Genomic DNA, 20,896 nt, shown 5'->3' with positions numbered 1-20,896 from the left:
GATATAGGTGTGCCCCCCTGAGATCATCAGTGGCCCCATCTGGCCACATCTATGGAAAATTTCAGTGGACGCCACTGGTCATGAGATGATTATCAGAATATGAAAGGCGGGGAACTTTACTCAGAACATGTGCAACAGCCTCGCCCAATAAAAACATTAAAAAGTATCAGAGGACTTTTATTTGGATCAAATTTAATATATTTATACCATAAATTGATTCATAAAAGACACAAATCGGTGCATAAAAAATCTCCAGAAACAGGAAATTAAGTGTTTGATAGTTGCAATTTTTTGGCGGTGGACTCCCAAATCCTCCGCTTCATATCGTTGTTGCCAGGCACAAACCTCGCATGTCCACATTTCACTATTTTCTTTTTTATAAATTAATTCTATTGGTCCCCCTCTATGTGTATCAGTGGGTTTTACCATTTCTCAACCAATGAAATGTCTTTATTTTCTGAAAAATAACAATTTTGGAGATAGCAGTTTGCGCCTGACAGCAGCGATTTGTGTGTCCACCAATGTTGAAATGAAACCTACATCCTTGGACAGTTTGAAGGGAACTCAAACTGCTTTTTTATAAGACGTCACAGGCCCAACAGGTTGGGAATTTAGGATTATAAATGCATTTTTTTGTGTAATATCTTAGTAGGTACAGCTGTATGTTGCTAAAACGCCCTTGAGTTGAGCATAAGTATAAAGGAGAAGAAAATGGAAATACTCAGCAAACAAGTACCTCAGAGTTGTACTTAAGTACTTCACTTGAAAAAACTTTCCATCACTGCAAAATGGATGTTAACTGCACATGTTCAGGAAGTCTCCGAGGTAATAAGCTGAAATCAACAGACATCTTGTATTATTGTACCAAATAATATTGCTGCTGTCTGACTGAAAAAGCTCAAGGTCTCATTAGTTTCTCAGGACGTTTTACGAAAGCGAAATCGTGAGGGAAGAACAAAAAAAAAAAAAAAAAAGACATTTAAAAGAAAAAAAAGCAGGCTACTTCCTTTTTATCTGATATCTGGGCAGAAAAGACTTCTTTGGTTCCTCCTCTTGGGTGAAAAATTCAGCCCTGGGAAAGCTTTGGGTTATTATTGGATGTCCACTCTAAAAGTATTCCCCAACAATCCAATGTTGTGCTCTAATAGAAATCTATGAATGCTTCTCAGGGGCAGAGGACAAAGCTACGGCGGGGCTGTACATCTGTGAGTTTAGAAACAAAGCTTTGTTTGTGAGCCTCAATCACTTGTGCTCATGAAAGCAGACACTTACTTGAAAAACTTTCTTTTTCTTTCAGTGGAGGTGGGGGTTGGAGGGGAGAACACTCTAAACCTACATCCTGGTATAAATTTGCAAAACGCAATACAGGCCTGATTGTGTGTGGAGCCGACGCAGGATGCATACAAATAGAATCCCTTCTGAAATGTCCCCTTCCTTGCATGGCTCAGTGGCTAATGTACAATAAATCAACAAAAGGGGGCTTTAATACCAGCGACGGGCAGGTCCGGGATACTGTTATTTTATCTTTTTACAGTATTTAATTGGAAGTTTTCCCTGAAACATTACACCACGCTTTCAAATGACTTTGCCCAAATCTAAGAGGAGATTGATAAGAATTTCTCTCCCTCCCTCCCCCTCTCTTAAAGTTTTTTTTCCGCCTTTCAGGAGAGAGCAAGTTTTTGCCGAAGGGAGACTAAAGTTACAAGTGTGTGGCATTTTGTGGAGGGAGAATGAAATTGGAGGCTCGAAGGGACGGATAAGGACAGGCTGGGAAAAAGGGAAGTTGGCAGTGGTAGCGGGTCAACAGCGCGCCTCAGAGCCTTACCCACTGCACCAGGTGTCCACTTAATTCAAATGATACTATTATTCATAGACAGAGGAAGAGTATTGAAACGACTCCCCCCTCCCTCTCCCTCCCCCGTCCAAATCATTTGCAACTGAATACAGATATAATCCTGGAAATATAAGTCTCCATTAAGGCTATCCCATTTAACAAACAAGGCTCCCATTGTGCAACATGTTGTGTGTATAAATCAGTCTGAGAGAGAGAGAGAGAGGGAGAGAGAGAAAAGACGAGGGAGAAAGTAAAACATTCAGTCCAAGACGAGATTTGAGAATGTCACTCAGTCACACATGACAATTAGGAGTGTGTTTAACTTTCTGATTTTATGGAGCCGTCTGTCCTCTTTTCTGTCTCGATTTTATTCATTATTTGTAATTCTTAAAAAAAACAGGAAAGAGCAATAAATAAACAGATGAAGAAAAAGAAGAAATTCACCAAAAAAAGGAAAGCCAGAATAATGTTAATGTTATTCACATCTGTGCATCTTTTGTGTAAAAACATATGAAAATATAAGTTAGGTGTCTGTTCTGTGTTCATTATCTCACAGTGATTTTTCAAACAAGTAAATCAACCTCCTCTGTCGTCAGTGCCGGACCTCGCACATTCAGGACCCCAAAGCAAGCCCCCCATCCCCACCTGCCTTTTGCTGTTATTTATTATGAACAGAAAAAAACATAACAAGAGCTAAAGACAAATAAAAAACTTTTCAGGCAAACAACAATCACAAAAAACAATCAATAGGAAAATATGTTATGGACAAATTTTGTCTTGTTTTTTCGTAGTGCACCCCACACAGCTATTGCCTTTTTATATTCTCTTACTCTAAAGCTTTCCAAATACACGCTACTACACTGTTGCCCTTATCCTAGATGTTTTTGAATATCAAAAACAACTAAAAAAGCCAACAACTGAAGAGCAATGCAAAACATAAACGAAAAAAATGATTACAGCACTTTGTGTTATTTTTTTCTGTCCTGTCAGATGAATGGATCAGGTGAGCGTGAGCAACCACCTAACAGTAAAAATGACAATTAATAGTCTTGACAGACCTTTTTCAACTAAAAACCATATAATAAAAAATGTGCTGTTTTGGTGCCGTCTCCTGTGGGTGATGCCCTACGCAGCCACCTACGACATCTATAGGAAGATCCGCCACTGTCTGTCATAAACACAATATAAACTCCAAAATGATCCATATGTTTGTATTACATACTGATATTTACAAATGTCATTGCTCTTAAGATGAAAACCTTGCATCCCAAAAAGATCAATACTGAAGAAGCTGACAAAAAGTTACCTGCTCACTGAAAGCAAGACAGAAAAAATAAAAATATAAAATTTGCACCAGAGAGGCCCTGAAGGCCAAAAAATACAAAACTCCATCAAAAAATAGAAAAAAATTCATAATAAGACCTTATTTTAAATTTAAAAAAAAATATTTCAACCTGCAAACTGTTTTGAAATTGTTGGGACATTTTTTAATACAATAAGCATGAAAAAACACACAATCACTGACTCAAAACAGCTGAATGCTTCAAAAGTTTTGAGGTCAAATAGGATTTTCATCAGGTGCAGATGTATCAAAAGGGGCTTTTAATGCTGTTTTTCAAATTAAAAAAAAAAATCAGTGTTAAAATAGAGTTTTAAAAGGAGCATGCTACAGTATACAGAAATACTGTAAATAATATTCTTTACATGCTGTGTATAAATAGTCTGTGTGTGGGTCTAATATCTACAAAAAAAGTTCTGGACTCAGCCAGGTTGTTTTTTTATGTGAAATCTTAATTTAGAAAACACTGAGCCAGGGTCAAATCCAAATGGTATGCCGGTAATGTTGTGGTTATTTGATAAAAACACAATTTCATGGTAACCTGGTAAGAGACTATTTTTTTCTGGCACCGTTTATAGAAAAAAAAAGTCAGTTTTTCTTTATTATAAATTCTTTCTTAGGCCTTAACTTCCGTGGACACTTTATTCACACATGCACTTTCCCTCTTGTACATGTTAAAGTCGTGTTTGTTGAGTTATATCACCTCACTAATGCAGAGACCCGTTAATCATGTTTGCACAGTATTTTATGTAGTTGTTGAGTCTTGTGTATTTTTAAAGGCCCATCTAGGGACGGGCGTTGCAAATTAGCTTTGGCTATATAAATTCTGAGGTACGTGGCATCAGTTTTATGCTATATACCTGTCCCTACACAAATACACATGAAATAAACAAATAAATCACCACACCAACAACTGATTCAAAGTAACAGAAAAAAACAACAACAGCTTCAGGACCACAAAAGGCTCCTGGTCCTCGTGTTGCTCGGCACAGAACAGACGCCAGGACTTCCTCTGCAGTCACTGGATCAATATAATCCTCCAGAGAAACGTGTGACGGAGCGGTGCAATCACACCAAACAATGGCCATACAGACATCTATCCCCCTCATGCCGGAGCTCAAAGGTGAAGAGAGCAGCTACTTTATAAAAGCAGACAATATCCAGCTCCTGATAACTTTTCTCTGCTGATTTCAGCCACCACAGAAGAAGAGTCTCACTGAGAGCCAATTACAGTTCAATCCCCCGACTTGTTTGTCTAAATATCAAACGAACGGAGCTGACAGACGCACCTCAAATAAACACATTGAAGCAGTGCCTCTTCATACAACACAAAAATACTTCACTCAGGGTGTCTCTCGAACGCCTCCGTTTTAAAACTCTGCTGTTGATGAGATAAAGTTTAATTTAGTTGTGTTTTCACTTTCTGACCTTTTAGCCATTTTTGCAGCCACTGCGAACAGACGACTGACCGAGAAGGCTTCAGAAACCAGCTGATTATTTGGTTTCTATTACTGACTGCTTAATTTTTTTTATTAAATTCGGCTTTCATACACTTAATATTGCTTGCAAACTGACTGATAACCATCATAATTAGGGGCGGGAATCACCAGAGGCCCAACGATATGATACTATCACAATGCTGTAGTCACAATAAATTATAACTATTTTAAATATTTTGTGTTATACTGAGTCTTGCAATAACAGATTGTGATGTATCGCCTTTTTACAACTGCAAATTATGTCCCCACTTAAAAACTCTCTGTCTGTTTTATCAAATAACACAAAGTTTTCTATCAATGTATCTCACTTGAATCATTTTTATTGCTGAAGAATGTAGCTTGTGGATTTGAAAAGCAACTGATTTTATTATTCCAGACGGCTGCCAAAGTGTAATTTGTAATTTGTTCACTGTTGCAGGAATTTTGTATGTACGTAAGAGGCAGAGTGTATTTTAGCTAGTGTTTTTAACTGTTTACCAGTACTGCTGTTTTCTTATTTTTCTTATGGTTCACTCATAACATATTATTTTAAGATTTTCTTTGCAATATTTTCATTTTATGTGCATGTGTTTTATATGGTTTGCTTATGTGTTGCATGTTTGTATTTTTGTTCTATGTTGCTTGTATGCAAGTTATTTTTGCTGCCTTTTTTGGCCAAGGCACTCTGAAAAAAAGAGATTTTTACAATTTTCTACATAAATAAAAATAAAAAACAATAAAAAGTTGCAAAAGTAATAATTTATGTAATTAAAAAAATACTTGGCATCTGTGTTTCAATACCATAGTGCTATGCAAAAATATTTTGACGTTATTCTATCGATTTCTTATCCCAACCCAAATATTTTTAGAATCATTATGCATATTACTGTTTGCGCCAATCATCATTCATCGATTTCTAAGGAAATCAATTACTTGATAAAGAGAAAATTAAACGACAAGATTTGGAAAGCTAATTAACTGTTTCAATTATTTATCAAGAAACTATATAAAAATTCTCAGTTGTTGTTAATATGGATTTTTCATTTTAGTTGATCAATTACTTGCTTCATTTCAGTAATGTTTTAGGCAGAAATGTCAAACACTTTCTGGTTCTAGCTATTGAAATATGAGGAACAGGGCTGAGACTAATGTTTATTTTCATTGCTGATTATTCTTTAGATTATTTTCTCAAATTATAAATTAGTTATCTGGTCTATAAAATGTCCAAAAATTTAATTTCAGTGTTTTCAAAATCCCAAGACAATTTATTCTGTCCATAACCCAAAGATGTTCAGCTTAGAGGAGTACAGCAACCAAAAATATTCACATTAATTGAGCTGGAATCAGAGAATTTTGACATTTTTTTGCCTTAAAAAATTACTCAAACAGATAAATTGATCATCAAATTAGTTGGCAACTAATCTAATAGTTTACATTCGATTAATCATTGAAGCTCTGGTGAGGATTTGCTGCTTTTCTCTGTTTTTATATCAATGTTAAACTGAATATTTTGGGGGTTTTGGACTGTTGGTTTCACGAAACAAGGAATCTTAAGATTTCATTTTAGCCTTTGGCAAAGTGTGATTGGCAAATCTAAACAGGAAACTTGAAAAAGGTTTGTTTAAATAAAACTTTTAATCACTCAGTCAATCACTTCCCGCAGAGATGCTGCGATATGTTTTAAATCTATGACGTTCTCAGATTGACATAAAATCTCTTGTCATATTTCTACGTTATCTCCACAGCGTCGACACAAACCCTCAAAGATTCCTCTTTCAGTTTGGTCTTTTCATCATCACTTTTCTAGACCTCTCTGTGTCTCCGTCTCGCTGTCTCCGAGCTGAAGTTCCCATGACCCGTCACAATACAGTGATGATGTATTCAAGCAGTGATGTATGAAATTCGGGCAAATAAAAACCTTTGTCCTCCCACACTGGCTAATTATTTGACAGATTGGAGCCCTGTTGTGTGTGGATACTGTGAAGGAGCCCTCCGCTGCCCATCCCCCACCCAATAAAGAGGCCACTTGCAGAAAAAAATTCCTCTATAGCCACCCTTTTCTATTCTTTGTTAGAAGATTACATTTTTTCACCACATTTTGGAATGACAAAATGGGGGAGAACTGTGGGTTTTCTGGAGGGGGACCCTGTGTGCTCAGGCAGTGACAGAGGGGGCCAGGACAGCAGTCAGTGGCCGTTTAAAAAGATTTTCTCAAGCAGAAATATTTAATCTTCTCAGGGAAAATAAAGCAGAGAAAAAACAGAGGACAAAAAGAAGCTAATCATCCACAGGTCTCCCCCCCTCTGTCTCCCCCTCTCCCTCCCTGCCCACAGTTATCTGTAAAAAACAAAAAACAAGAGAGAAAAAGATTATGTACGATTGATAGAATAAATCTGCATGTATAATTATGAATTATACATGTTCCCACATTTGTGAGACAGCTTTTCTGACTGATTCTTTTACGTCGAGACAGACGCAGAGCCGAAGGAAACATCGGTTCGCAGAAAAAAAAAAAAGAAGTTAAACCAGCCAGGCTTCAGCAAAGGGAGGTGGTACTTTCTCTTTACTCAGTACTTTATTTGCTGTTTTAAACTGACATTTTTTTCCTCACAGCAACAACTTTCTGGACAGACTTCTGTAAATAGCTAATTAGCAAAGCTGGAAGCCTCCAATCACTCTCTTAACTGAGTTTTGTTTGAATTTGTGTGTAAAAGGAGCATAATTACATGCACATCACATGCAGGTGCAAGACGACTGGAAAACAGCATTGATGAGATGAAAGCCTGCAAACTGACTCAAAAACACATTAAATCAAATAGACCTTATTATCCAAGGCCGATCTTCGTCTAGTCAACTGCTTATAAAACAGCCATAAACTGTAACTGTTTGTGCGTTTTCCTACAAAAAGTAAAGTACTAAAATTTGTACATATGCCATGTAATCAGGAGTCAGCAATTTGTGTATAACCCAGGTATTTGGTAAGTTTGTGGTAAGATTATGTGACCAATTTACTGACAGAAGCAAAAAAAGAAATACATTTTAAAAAAGTAGTCACATAAGGAGCCGCGCTGGAGTGTGAAGGGTCACAAAAACTTGGACTTTGCCCAGAGAACCAAGTTAACTTTGAGTCATTTGAAGGTACTTTTTCACTGTTTTCTTTTCTAAACCTAACCTCATAACTCATAACAGACTGGTCGTTAAATAGCGTCGCTCTGTCAGTGCTTTAAGCAACGAACACATTATACAAGGACTTTGTTTTTATATAACTCACCTGTTTACATTTTATGAAGGCTAAATCTTACGTATATTTGAGGAAAGGCCACTTTGAGTGACAAGCTGCCAAACAGCCAAAATGCCAAACTCGAGTTTTCAATACACAAACCAGTGAGTGACATCAGCTTCAGCTACATCCATTATTTTTACAGTCTATGGTCAAAAAGTTGCACTTGAACACACCACAAAAAGATTACAGCCAACAGCCAACCATCACCTGTATCCTGCACCAGGAATTAACTCTCACAGCAGCAGGTGGAGATGGTCTGTGTTCATCGTTCAAAAAGGGAAATTCAATGACCAGCACGGATTCAAGACACTAGTTAGCACATTAACAACACCACCTGATGTTGAAAGAACAAATGATATTTACTGTGCACCCGTGAACGACAACGCAAACTTAAGTCAAGACGACCTGAGATTGAAACAAATTTTTTTCAATCTCAGGTCGTCTTGACTTAAGTTGTGTGTTTGATTTCCTAACTTTTGTTTCTCTTCTTGTGCGCTGAGCTGAACCACCAATCAGACTGATTTCAGTTCACTGATTCGCTCCGTCGTCTCTGACGCAGATTCAACATGCTGAATCAGACAAAAGAAATTTGAGACCAACTAGTGGCAACGATGTGGAGAAGCTTATCGCCCAACACTGGCCTACAGCCTACCGTTGGCTTGGTGTGACAGAGCCTTAACACTTAGATTTAAGCTTTTATTATGAAATAATTATAATTTTAAAATAGTTTTTAGTTTTTAACTCTTTGTGTGTTGTTTCATGTGAGACTAAGGTTTCTTGTTTGGATGTAAATTCCAAAATAAAAGGACAAAAATAAGTAATACATATGGTATGGGTGTTTTAAACCAATTCATTATTGAATTCACAAAACAATGATTGCAGTGTGATTACCATAATATAAAACCACATAAACCATGATAAGAATTTGGCCATATCGAAGGCCTGTAAAGGCAGGCTTTGTTGGTTTTATGTGTTTTTGTTGTTTTTGATACATTGATTTTGAATCTTGCTCACTAGAAGATCAATGCTAAAGGTGAACTTACAATTATAACAATTATTTTTATTTCAAAAGTTTTCCTAAGTTGAGGGACTAACTGTGAAAGTCAATGCCAACATTAACACTTTTATTCAAGTAAAAGTTTAGTCAGACTATTTCTCTGTCGTTTATGCAGTACAGTATTATTTTCTGTTCCTGTGTTTGGTGTTGTATTGTCTTGTGATTTCAGATGCTGTTGAGCCAGAAGAACACAGACTGGCATCATACATCACGCCCTCTCCGTGACTAATATCGCAGGCTCCAGTTTTGGACACAACCTTGATGTTGTGGTCCTGAAGCTACCAGAGTTTATCCTCTTGGCATCTGGCTGCGAGGTAGAGGGGACCGAGAGAAAGCATCTGTGGGGTCTCGTCCTCCTCCCCCCTCTTGCAGAGCCGGGGCTGGAGGAACACTTGGCACCGGCCCAGTGGCGAGGTGGCTGGAGTATTAACCGCACAACTTCCCCCACGTAGAAGGTTAAAACCCTTTCACAGTTTCCTCCCTCCCTCCCTCAGCAGCATTAGCACAGAACATATGCTCTTTAAAAACATATGGTCAGCGACAAAACTTCGACTCCAAACAATGAAAACGCTCACTTTGAATCAGAAGTGGTGATTGTAATGGTACGGTTTAAAACAAAATAGAAGCGATTAGAGGATCCGATGCCATGCCGTGGTGATTTATCACGCACATATTGTCCCAATTAGCACAATTATGGCGATGGCGCAGGCTGCTTGACCTTCTAGTGCCATCCTCATTTGTATCGTGTCAACGAAAAAACAGCTCCTAAATCACTGCTCCTCACTCCCTGGTCAAATTACCTCTCACTATTTAAATCTGTGATCCCAAAGACACAGAAAAGAGACACTGTTAAGGAGTAAACTTTCCAAAATGTGGTTTTGTCCTTCTGCAGAACAAGTTTAACACACTTTGGACCAGCGAAAATAGTAATAACAATTAAGGGAAAAAATTAAAAGTTTTATTTCAATATTTTCAATATAATATTTTGGTAATAATTACAACTTTTGAAATATCCTAACAACAACTAATCATTTGGATTGATAAAACAAAAAAAAATGCATCAGCTTGTCATCCCACTTCAGTCCACACAAATAATTAATTAACCGACTTCAATATTTGTTCGATTAATCATCTTCAGTATCTGTAATCTACCAAACATGGATCACAGTAAAGCAAGAGGTGCTGAAAAACTGTTAATTATAAATGTCACAAGCTTTTCAAGTAGAGAGTTTAGATTAAATATATCAAAACAGAAAGTAGATAATTGGACAAAGTAGAAATTAAGTACAAAGTAGATAAAAGTAGTGAGTAGAGAGAAAATTGATAAAAGTAAGCACAAAGTGTATTCAAAATGGGTACAAAGGACGAAGTAGACACATAATCAATCCAAAGTAGAGAGTACATCAAATGATACAAGGAGACATTAGACAAGTAGATAAAAATAAGAAAGTTGAAACAAAATTGATACAGAAGAGAAAGTATGTTCAAACAGATAGAAAGTGTTTCCAAAATAGTCACAAAGTAAATAAAAAATAGGAAGTAGATACAAAAGTGTTCGAGTAGAAATGAGATACAAAGTAGAAAGTATGCACAGCATGGGAAAGCAAAGGGAAATGATGAAATAGATACAAAATTAATACAATTAATACAAAGTAGAAACTTATTTTGAAAAAATATGAAAAACACACACAACAGATAAAAAGTAGGTAGTAGGTACAAAATGGACAAAGTGGAGACTAAGTCTAATAAAGAAGTGGAAAAAAGACAAAATGAATACAAAACGGATACAAAGTTGGAATAGTTTTTTAATCTATTTTGTTCCAAAACTGGAATAAAATAGATTAAAAAAAAAAAAGTAGATATAAAATATATAAAGTAGATACAGAATTGAAAAGTAGGCATACAATTGATACAAAGCATGAAGGCAAGTAGATATAAAACAGATACAAAGGAGGAATTAGATACAAAATTCATGCAAAGTTGACAGCAGAAACAAGATAGGAAAGTGAAACATAAACAAAACAAAGTAAACAAAGTACATTTTAAAAAGTATATAAACTGATACAAAGTGGATAAAAAACTTAAATCAAAATAGACAGAAAAGAGGAATTAAACACACACACGTTGAGTGTGGATCCAAAATTGAAACAAAAGAGATATAAAATACAGAGCATATATAAAATAGACCGAGTGGAAACAAAGTACATAAAGAAGAGGGGAGTGTGTCTGAAATGGAAACACAACAGATACAAAGTAGAATTTAAAAAGAAAAAGTATTTTAAAAAGAAAAAAACAGATAGAAAGGAGGATTCAAAATTGGAGCAAAACAGATACAAAATAGAAAGTTACTTAGTGCAAAGTAGAAAAACGGATTAAATACGAAGATGATACAAAGTTTTCGGAGGAAGAACAAATCAAACTTTTGATCAGTCTCTTCATAAGAAGCTGAGTAACAGAAGATGATGTGTGTGAAAGTGAGAGTGTGTGTGCAGCGTGTCGCTGTGATCACTCTGTCGGCTGCAGGAACAGAGAGATCAGTGGACACAATGACGCTCATCCGGCCGCCTGTGTGTTGAAATGAATCTCTGGATGTTTTGTTTTGGCTAATGGCTGATGTGTCAGCTCGTATGTCTGTGTCACACCACTGGCCAAGGCAGCCTCCCGACACGGCTCTCTGGGTGTGAGTGTGTGTGTGGTTGTAACAGAGAGTTTGGAGTCAGGCGTCTTTTTTTTCTAGGGTTGGGGGGCCGTGGGGGGGTCAGGCTTCGAAGGGAGCACATGGAAATGAGACCCATTCATCCCTCTACCCATAACCCCCCCGATTGGCATATGGCATGGCATTGTCCTTGGCCGCTGAGCCAGAAGTGATGCAATTTGTTGGCATGTCCTGTCATTTCACAAACTACCCATCCCATTGAGGCCTCCAGAAAACAACAACAGAAGACATGGAAGGGCAGCCAACAGCACAGCTTCTGCGAACGCCCTGCCAAACTCACTCAAGAGGGAAATGAAAAATAACTCCCAAACATATACTAATATTCATTTGGGTTTTTAAGTTAAAATGAGAAAAAAGGAAACATTTTTGCTCAAATTATGCAGCTTGAAATAGCATTATGTTGAAATACTGAAGCGGCTGAAGTTGTGCCGAATGACAAGTATTAAAAGAAATTGAAATAGTGATGGAAGTACTGACAGAAGTTTCATTTTAAGGGGAAGCACTGAATGAAGTATAAGTTAGTGTCAATCTGAAAGTGTTCGTGTTGACTGTTGAAGTCTCCATTGAAATGAAAGAGCAGAACTGTTGAAGATTCAGCTGCAGATCAGGCACCGAAAGGAGCTGAAGTGTCAGATGAAATGAAGGTGAAAAAACTGAGCTGAAAGTGGAAGTCCTGAAATCATAAATGGCCAGTTCAAGTGTGTAAACTAAAAGATAATGTCAATTAAAATTATGGGATTTGATGTATTTTTGGTTGTTGATAGAAGGTGGAGAACTGATAACTGTGTTTGAAATGTTAGTTGTAGAGGAAAAAACTTTGAAATTTTCTCTCTCTATATATATAAAAAGAATAACATGTTCAAACATTCAGACATGTGCCAGTATTCCTTTAGTTTTTTCTATGAGAACAATGAGATTATTTTTTTAAACTTTGCTTAAAGTTTGCAGCTGAAACATTAAAAGAGTGGCAGTCAACATACAAATACTGAAAGGAGTTGAAGTATCAGTTGAAGTGAAAGTGCAGAAAGTATTTTAAGATTCAGTAGTTTTAAGATTCACGTCCCTACACTAATTGCAGTTGAAATCTTAAATGAAGTGCAGAAAATTAATCAACGAATTCTCACCCCTAAATAGTCAAATACTGACATATGGCTGGTGGCCCCTCACATCAAACTATGACAGTCTGGGTAGCGTCAGTTTTTTAAGTTCAGGGACAGTACGTCTATTTACACTCATTCCTTTCCCTGTGTCTTTAAAAAAAAAGGAGGGAAAGGAAATGTAGTTTCCATTTGTTAAATGCAGAGTCCAAAATAAACTACAACATAGTTAAAAAACAGTTTACTTCCAAAGGTTTCTGCGACATCAGTATGTGGTTAGGTTTAGCAAAAAACCCATTATGGTTTAGCTTAAAATAGGTGCATCTGTCACGAATGTAATATAAAGTCACGTATGTCACGGGACATACGTGACTCCTGTAACCTGCTACACATACTAGCACCCTATGTCGTTATTGAAATGACTCAACACTGGACTCAGCTGCCTCCCAGGTAAAAGTCCGGAGTTTGTTTGACCCCTTCACCACCTCTTCCACACACTGGACTCTCTCAGCCTTCATACTACAGCAGCTGCCCTGCATGTAAAAAATATTGCTGCCCAGTGCGTCTCAACCTCAGCGAAACAGCACCTTGCAGTTGCAATGGTTATTCAAAGAGTAAGAGATAAAATAGTTGATGTGTCAGTGGTAAAGTAGCTAAAAATTATGAGAAAAAAACAATATAGGTTCAGGCTTTAAAGATTTTCACCAAAACATGTTTGTAGCACTTCACCACAAGCTGATGATGAATTGCTTTCACTTCATGACAAATAATTTATGCAACATCCTGTCAAAGTGACGGGATGATAAAACAAAGTCTCTTTCTTTTTCACTTTGAGCCGAGGCTTGACCCCAAGCTGTCCAATGTTTAATTAACTCTCACAGACTTGACGGGGGGAGGAGGCAAAATCTTCAAAGAATATGACCACTGCTTTGTGAAACATCAAATCCAGCTCCAGATCCTATTGTGCAGAGTTTGCTCATAGTTGACCTCACCTTCTGTTGGGATATCCTGTTGAAAGACACGGCCGGCTCGGACCGCCCAGACAAAGAGGATTTCCCTCCAGGGAAACTCTGAGCCGTCAGTGGGAGATGCTGCGGCTGCCGCTGCTGCTGATGCTGTTGTCATGAGTCTGATCTGTTACTTATAAAGAGCCCGGCCTGAAAAGGAGCGACAGAGAGATTAGTTGTTGTTTCTTTTCGTATGTTTCAAAGAAAATCTGTCTGCTGCATGGAGAGACTCTTATTGTAAACTCTATAGTAACAAACATCCTTTAAACATCCTTTTACTAAACACACAAACATCAATTTGTGTTTTTTCTGAAAGTTTGTGTTCTGCAGACTCAGGAAAATTCCCTAAAACCTGCAGTTAGATGGTGTTTATTTCTTTAAAGTGAGTTTTCTGCTGCTGCCTGTGGAGGTGATGAGTGTCTGATTTTTGGCTGGTTTAACTCTTCAAAACCTGAGAAAATTAATTTAATTTCTTTCAAAAACATGGGGAGAAGGCAATGAGCAACTTCATAAGATATGGCCCAAAAGTTAGAAAAAAACAAGGAAATTATCTGAAAATATGCACACAGAAAAAGAATTTAAAAAAACAAAAACCGAAGCCACTGCCCCTCTGCTCTACTCCCCCTGAACCACATCTAAATCTTTACGTTTTTTCACTGTTATTGTTATTTTTAATTATGTTTTGCATCTTGTTGTTAGGCAGTTTTTATATTTTACTATTACTATATACTATATACTTACTGTTACTATATACTATATACTATGACGTACTTTTTCTGCTGTTATTTTGGCCCTTGTACATTGCAAAGTTTGTATCTGCACTCCTCTAATGTTCAGCTGCAGCACAGATCACAGAGGTGCATCAAAATGTGAGGTTTGATTAAAATGTGAGATTTAATTTTAAAGAATGCACTACAGGAGACAAAAGGAAATAATTTACATTGAATGCAACCTTAAATCAGTTTTTGTTGTCACTGTCACTTTCATTTGACCCAGTGGAAACAACCGCATTAACAAAATAGAAAAGAAATTCCAATTTTAGAGCTGCTTAATTCTTCAAAGGATCAAACTCAGGCACTCAATCATTTCAGCTGAACAGGTAAATAAATTAACATTTTAAAACCCGAGCTCTCAGAGGGGGTTTGCGGTCATCAGATGTGAGTAAAGTTGAAGTGAAGGGAGTGACGGCGTCCCAGGGGAAGATGGACGGTGAGGAGGTGTTCAGGACTAATCTGCGGAGCTGTTGACTCGACAGCTGGGTCACACCACGACCATCAGCGTGTCATTTTTCAGGGTCAGCGGACATGTATGTGATCTCTCCTTTCCTTTTCCACTTGCCTCTTTCCTTTCCTCTCCTGACATCTTTGCAGCTAATCTTCCTTGTTCCTGCCCTTTATTTCCTTTCCTTTGCAGATTGTTGATTTTACTTAAACAAATCTAGGAAACCAAATGCCTTAAAAAAGTAAACGTAACTATTAGTCTTATTGTGTGTTTACTTTATATCTATTGGTTAAGTTTACTTATATTTATTTGATTTTGTAAATGGTCGTTGCAGCTTAAAATGACACGTTTAAACAAATCTGTCTAAGTTTTAGTAAAAACAGTAAACCATGTTTACTGTGCTATATAGTATCAGTATACTGTTGGTTGCAAACTAGTCCATTATTTTTTAATTTTCTTGAACATGTTAACAAAACAGAACTTGCAGATCTCCTTACTTCATTGGCAAAATGCTCTTTATCATGATCAATTTAAGTCAGACTAACTTTTACTAAAGTTGCTAAAACTTAGAAAGAACAAGTTGTCATGTTTAAGTTGCAACATTTTCATAAAATTAAGAAAATACAGCTAAATTTTAAGTAAACTTAACAATTGGATCTAAAGTCAAAATAAAATGAAATTATTACTTATATTTACTTTACTTTATAAGGGCAATTGGTTTCCCAGATTATTTAAAGATCAACTTGATCAACTTGTTACTTTTCATATGCTTTCTTTTTCCTTCAATTCCTTCTCTTTTTTTGTCTTTCCTTTATTTCCATTTTTCCATTTCATTTTCCTTCTTTTTCTCTCAACTGATTTGACACACGTGCAGCTTAAACATGATTCATTAACTCTTTAATTTTGAATTATTGAATCTCTTATTAACCATTAAATCATATTACAGTAACCACACTTTGTCCAAGTGGCTGGGATGATTTTAAATGCTGTATTTCTGTTTTACCGAATATTTTAACCATTAATAATGAAATAAACACACTAAATAACGAACACACAGACAGTACAGTAATGCACACTTTTTGCACCCTGCAGGCCGTCTTTCTTCATCAATTAGGAAATGTGTTGGCCTCACAGGCAAAGGCTTGAGTAATGCTGATGATGTCATTGATGCAACCCACGGCTTACAAATCACAACAAAATCATAAATCATCACGCAGATGTCTGCCTCATTCGATTAACACAGTGTCCATATGGCTCACTGTAGTATATCAATCAGCATAACACGCCCGCCGCTCGCCGGCCTCTCCTCTGCTGAGACGGGCCTTAATGGAGAACACGCAGTAATACATAAACTCCTCAGGTTTTACACTTTGAAAACATCTCTTGATATTGCCAGAGCTGTTATTTCCATCCCCGCAGACTGTCACCTTTTATTTGTTTATCGTGTCGAGGTGTCGGCCAGGTTTGTTTTTGACACTTCTCCTATTTGCCTCTATTTTTTATTTTTTATGGGAATCCAATTTGCAGACACAGCCATTTGCATTTCCTGTAAAGTGAAGCTCTTAGCGACTGCTCAAAGGCTGATCTTCCAGGACTCTGAAGGTAGCAGGAGGTTATGATAATTCACCACACAATGAAGCTGCTGGCGTGAGCCTCATAACACGAGCAGGCCTCAATGCTCCCTCTCTGCATATCAAAAACACCACCGTTTAGACACCGCACAACTGAACTCATCTCATCTCCCATCTGAAGACTCATCCGACCATTATAGTTTTGAAAAGATCTCAGATATCATGCAAAAAATAATTAAGGGATTCCACGCTGCAGATATGAGCTCTGTGCGCTAATTATCGCACTGTCGCAAATGTATTCTGTCGTGTTTCAAGCTCACTCTATTGATTTCAGCGTTGTTCCCTCTTAATAACATTTCTTTTATGTCTGTGTGACCTCATGCATTAGTCTGTCGGTCTCATTTACATTCAGGTCTAAAGCTCCGCAAACAACACGATAAACCTTTGAAGTTGGTGAATATGATTTATTCATTTTAGTTTACCTTTTTTTTCCCACCGGGTATTGAATATCTTTCTTTGTAATATCTTTTTTAAGGAAAATCAGGCAGAAGATAGAAGCTCAGCCCAGACAACAAGAGGACAACAAAAGTCATCAAAAGACATAAGTTTTTTGTATAAGGGTTCAAAAAAGTATATTACTGTGAAGCAGCAGGACGTTTTATTTAAACAATGCTTTTCAGAAGTTACAAAGCAGTGGTAGAAAGTAAGTACATTTCTCAAGTACCATTGTTAAGGACAATTTTCAGGCACTTTATTTTAGTATTTATACTTTCTGCTACTTTATGCGTCCACTCCGCCATAAAACAAAAACAGAGCAAATATTGTACTCCACTACATGTATTTGATACCTTTGGTTCTTTTGCTGATTCGGATTAATAAAAAAATAAAAATAAAAAATAAAAAAATCGACAAATAAACTATAGTGAGGCTTAATCTTGATCCAAGACCCTGAGATACTTAAACTCCTTCGCTTGGGGCAGCAACTCACTCCCCACCCAGAGGGAACAGTCCATGACTTGGCCTCAGATTTGGAGGTGCTGCCTCAGATTTGGAGGTGCTGCCTCACATCTCGACCGCTTCACACTCGGCTGCAAACCGCCCCGGTGCATGCTGGAAGACACGATGTGATGGAGCCAACAGAACCACATCATCTGCAAAAAGCAGAGACGCAATTCTAATGTCCCCAAAACGGACCCCTTCCTTCCCCCGGCTGGGCCTTGAGATCCTGTCCATGAAAATCACAATCACAAACCAACTGGAAACATGTTTGACTTCACGCCGAGTATGCGGACACAGCTCTCATTTTGGTTATACAGGGACCTAATGGCTAACAGAAGCGACTACAGCATCCCGCACTCCTGAAACTCCCCACAGGACTCCCCGAAGGACAGTCGTAGGCCTTCTCCAAGTCCACAAAGCCCATGTAGACAGGATGAGCAAACTCCACTGACCCCTTCAGCAGCCTCGCTAGGGTGAAGAGCTGATCCACTGTTCCACGGCCAGGACAGAACCCGCATTGTTCCTCCTGAATCTGAGGTCCGACAATCGGATGGAGCCTCATTCCAGCACCCTGGAGTAGACTTTCCCTGGGAGCCTGAGTAGTGTGATACCCCGGTAATTGGAGCAGACACACCCTCTGGTCCCCCTTTTTGAAAATGGGAACTACCACCCCGGTCTGCCACTCCACAGGTACCATACCCGATCTCCACACGACACTGAACAGGCGTGTCAGCCAAGACAGCCGTACCATGTCCAGAGCCTTCAGCATCTCAGGGCGAATCTCAACCACACCAGGCACATTGCCACCGAGGAGCTTTTTGACTACCTCAGCGACCTCTGTCAGGGATATGGATGAAGGTTCCCCCAAGTCTTCAGACTCTGCCTCCTTCCGGAGGACATGAAGGCAGGTTTCAGGAGTCCTTCAAAGTGTTCCTTCCACCATTCAACAATATCACAATATCCCCAGTCCGGGTCAGCAGTTCTCCTCTCCTGCTGAGGACAGCCAGAGACAAGCCCTGCTTCCCCTTTCGGAGATGTCTCAAAAGTCCTCACACATGGTTCCCCCAACTCCTCCCACACGTGAGTTTTTGCTTTGGCAACCTCCTCTGCTGCAGCCCCTCTGGCAAACCGGTACCTGTCTGCTGTTTCCAGAGACCCCCGGGCCAACAAAGCCCAGAAGGCCTCCTTCTTCAGCTTGACGGGCTCCGTCACTGCTGGTATCCTTCGGTTGCCGCCACGACAAGCACCAACGACCTCCTGACTACAGCTTCTAGCAGCCGCCTCCACCATGGATGTTTTGAACAAGGACCACTTGGCTTCCATGTCCCCAACCTCCCCCGGGATGCACGAAAAGTTCCTTCGGAGGCTTGAGTTGAGGATTTCGCAGACAGGGGCCTCAGCCAGACGTTCCCAGTTCACCCTCACTACACGCTTGGGTTTACCAGGTCTGTCCAGCAGCCTTCCCTGCCACCTGATCCTGCTGCCAGTAAATTACTGTAAATTTACAGTAAAAAGTTTCTTAGTTTGGTATTAGTAAAATCTTTCTTGCAGTAACCCTGTTATTGACCGCGCCCTGCCATACATTTATGCAGGTGACATGTTTTAGTAGTGGTTCGCACCGGAAAATGGGGCTCGCGTTGAAAGTGACGTCACGGCAGTCTCGCACGGCGTCGCTATGACAACCAGATACAATGATCTGTTACTGCTACTATCTTCTAATGGATAACAACCCCCCAGAAAAGTACACGATACCAAAAGCGAGTAGAGTAAAGTTGAGCCTGTACCATGTAGTGGAAATGCGCCATGCCTCTTGCTGCATGTCATCCCCTCTCTCCCACTTTCACGCTCTATCTGTCCTATCAACAATGGGATAAAAAGCCCATAAAAATAATTTTAAAAAGATTAAAATTAAAAAACCCTTAAGGAACTGTTTGAATGCAGTTTGTTTACTTTGTTATTTTGTAAAAAAAAATGAAATAAAACAAATAGAATAAAAACTTTAAACTGTTTGGATGCAGACATTTTTTCTTGTATTGCTATCAAACTGTCAAATATATACACTGGATTGATTTTAATAACTTTGTGCATTGTGCAGTTGTATTATCCATGTAAATACAAGTATCAGATCAGGACTACTTATCGGCAGACATTTAACATCAGATGACTCAGGTTGTGATCAGCGGCTAAAATACTTGATTCAGACATCCCTAGCTGTAATCACATAAAAAATCTACATGTTGCAGCTTTGTGTCACAATCCAAAAAGACTGGGAAAGACTGATTTAAAATGTTTAAATGATAGAGCGATATTCTGTCCATATCTACAGAGTGGTATTCATGTATATATTTTTGTCTGACTCTAATTGGGTTTGTACATCAGCAGATACAGAATTAATAACTCAATACTACAAAAAAAGCTGCCATTCACTTTCCATGTGAATTCACTGGTGGATCCTCACTCGCTCCGGGTTGAATGGCTGATGTATACGCCTCATTGTCAATTGAGTGTTGTCTGGTGGGTACTTGAAAATGCATTAACCTACAAACCAGGGGGAATAAGCCAGAGAGGTTCCATGTAAAACCAGTGAACCCATTAAAAGGGCTGATCAGAGCGCTCTGTTTATGAGTGTCTCCACTTCATCCTAATGTAGCTTTTAGATGATGCTAATAGATCACAGGCCGTTGTGATCAGACAAGGTAATGGACCTTTGTCACAGCTTGCTGAGTATGGCTTCAGGGCTACACACACACACACACACACACACACACATACACACAGGCTTAGGCACTCACATACACACATGCACAGACAGACGTTCAAGTACAAACACAAAAACACATCTGCATACAAAAGAAACAAACACACACACACACACACACTCACACACTAGAACAATGACCCTAATTAATAACGATTAGTCCTCTCTCAAACACACTCGCAAAATGTGCAAATGGAACAATAAATATAGCTCTTAAACATGGCTTTTACAAGTGAGCTGAAACAATCTCTACTAATCATTAGTAAACATCGGCCTGATTTGTCATTATTATTCGGTGATGCGTGGAAAGGCTGATAAACCGGGGTCAGGTCTGGCACAGCAAGCAGCTCGTCAAAGTTTAAAGTGAGAATCAAACAGCTCAGAAAGTCCAAACACAAACTCAGACCAGACAGACAGAAAATCAGACTAGTGGTGGAAAATAACATTTACAAATTGTATGTATTTGTACTGAAGTAAACTTCTGTTTTATGCAGATCCTGCACCTCTATTCCACTATAGCAACCTGTTTTCATGCA

General features: G+C 38.4%; 1 protein-coding gene across 1 annotated transcript in view; it reads right to left on the bottom strand.

The window, feature by feature from the left end:
- Window positions 1-20,896, bottom strand: part of sall3b (spalt-like transcription factor 3b) — a 57,641-nt gene that overhangs the window by 27,868 nt on the left and 8,877 nt on the right. Inside the window, exon 2 of the mRNA XM_088090549.1 lies at window positions 13,797-13,961. The gene's annotated coding sequence lies outside the window, so the exon portion shown is untranslated. The remainder of the gene's footprint in view (window positions 1-13,796; window positions 13,962-20,896) is intronic.

This window comes from Plectropomus leopardus, chromosome 17 (genome assembly GCF_026936395.1).
Source record: "Plectropomus leopardus strain MGB_pleo_1.0 chromosome 17, ASM2693639v1, whole genome shotgun sequence".
NCBI classification, from domain to species: domain Eukaryota; kingdom Metazoa; phylum Chordata; class Actinopteri; order Perciformes; family Serranidae; genus Plectropomus; species Plectropomus leopardus.
The sequence above is the reverse complement of the archived record's forward strand: the minus strand, read 5'-3'. Positions and strand labels throughout refer to the sequence as shown.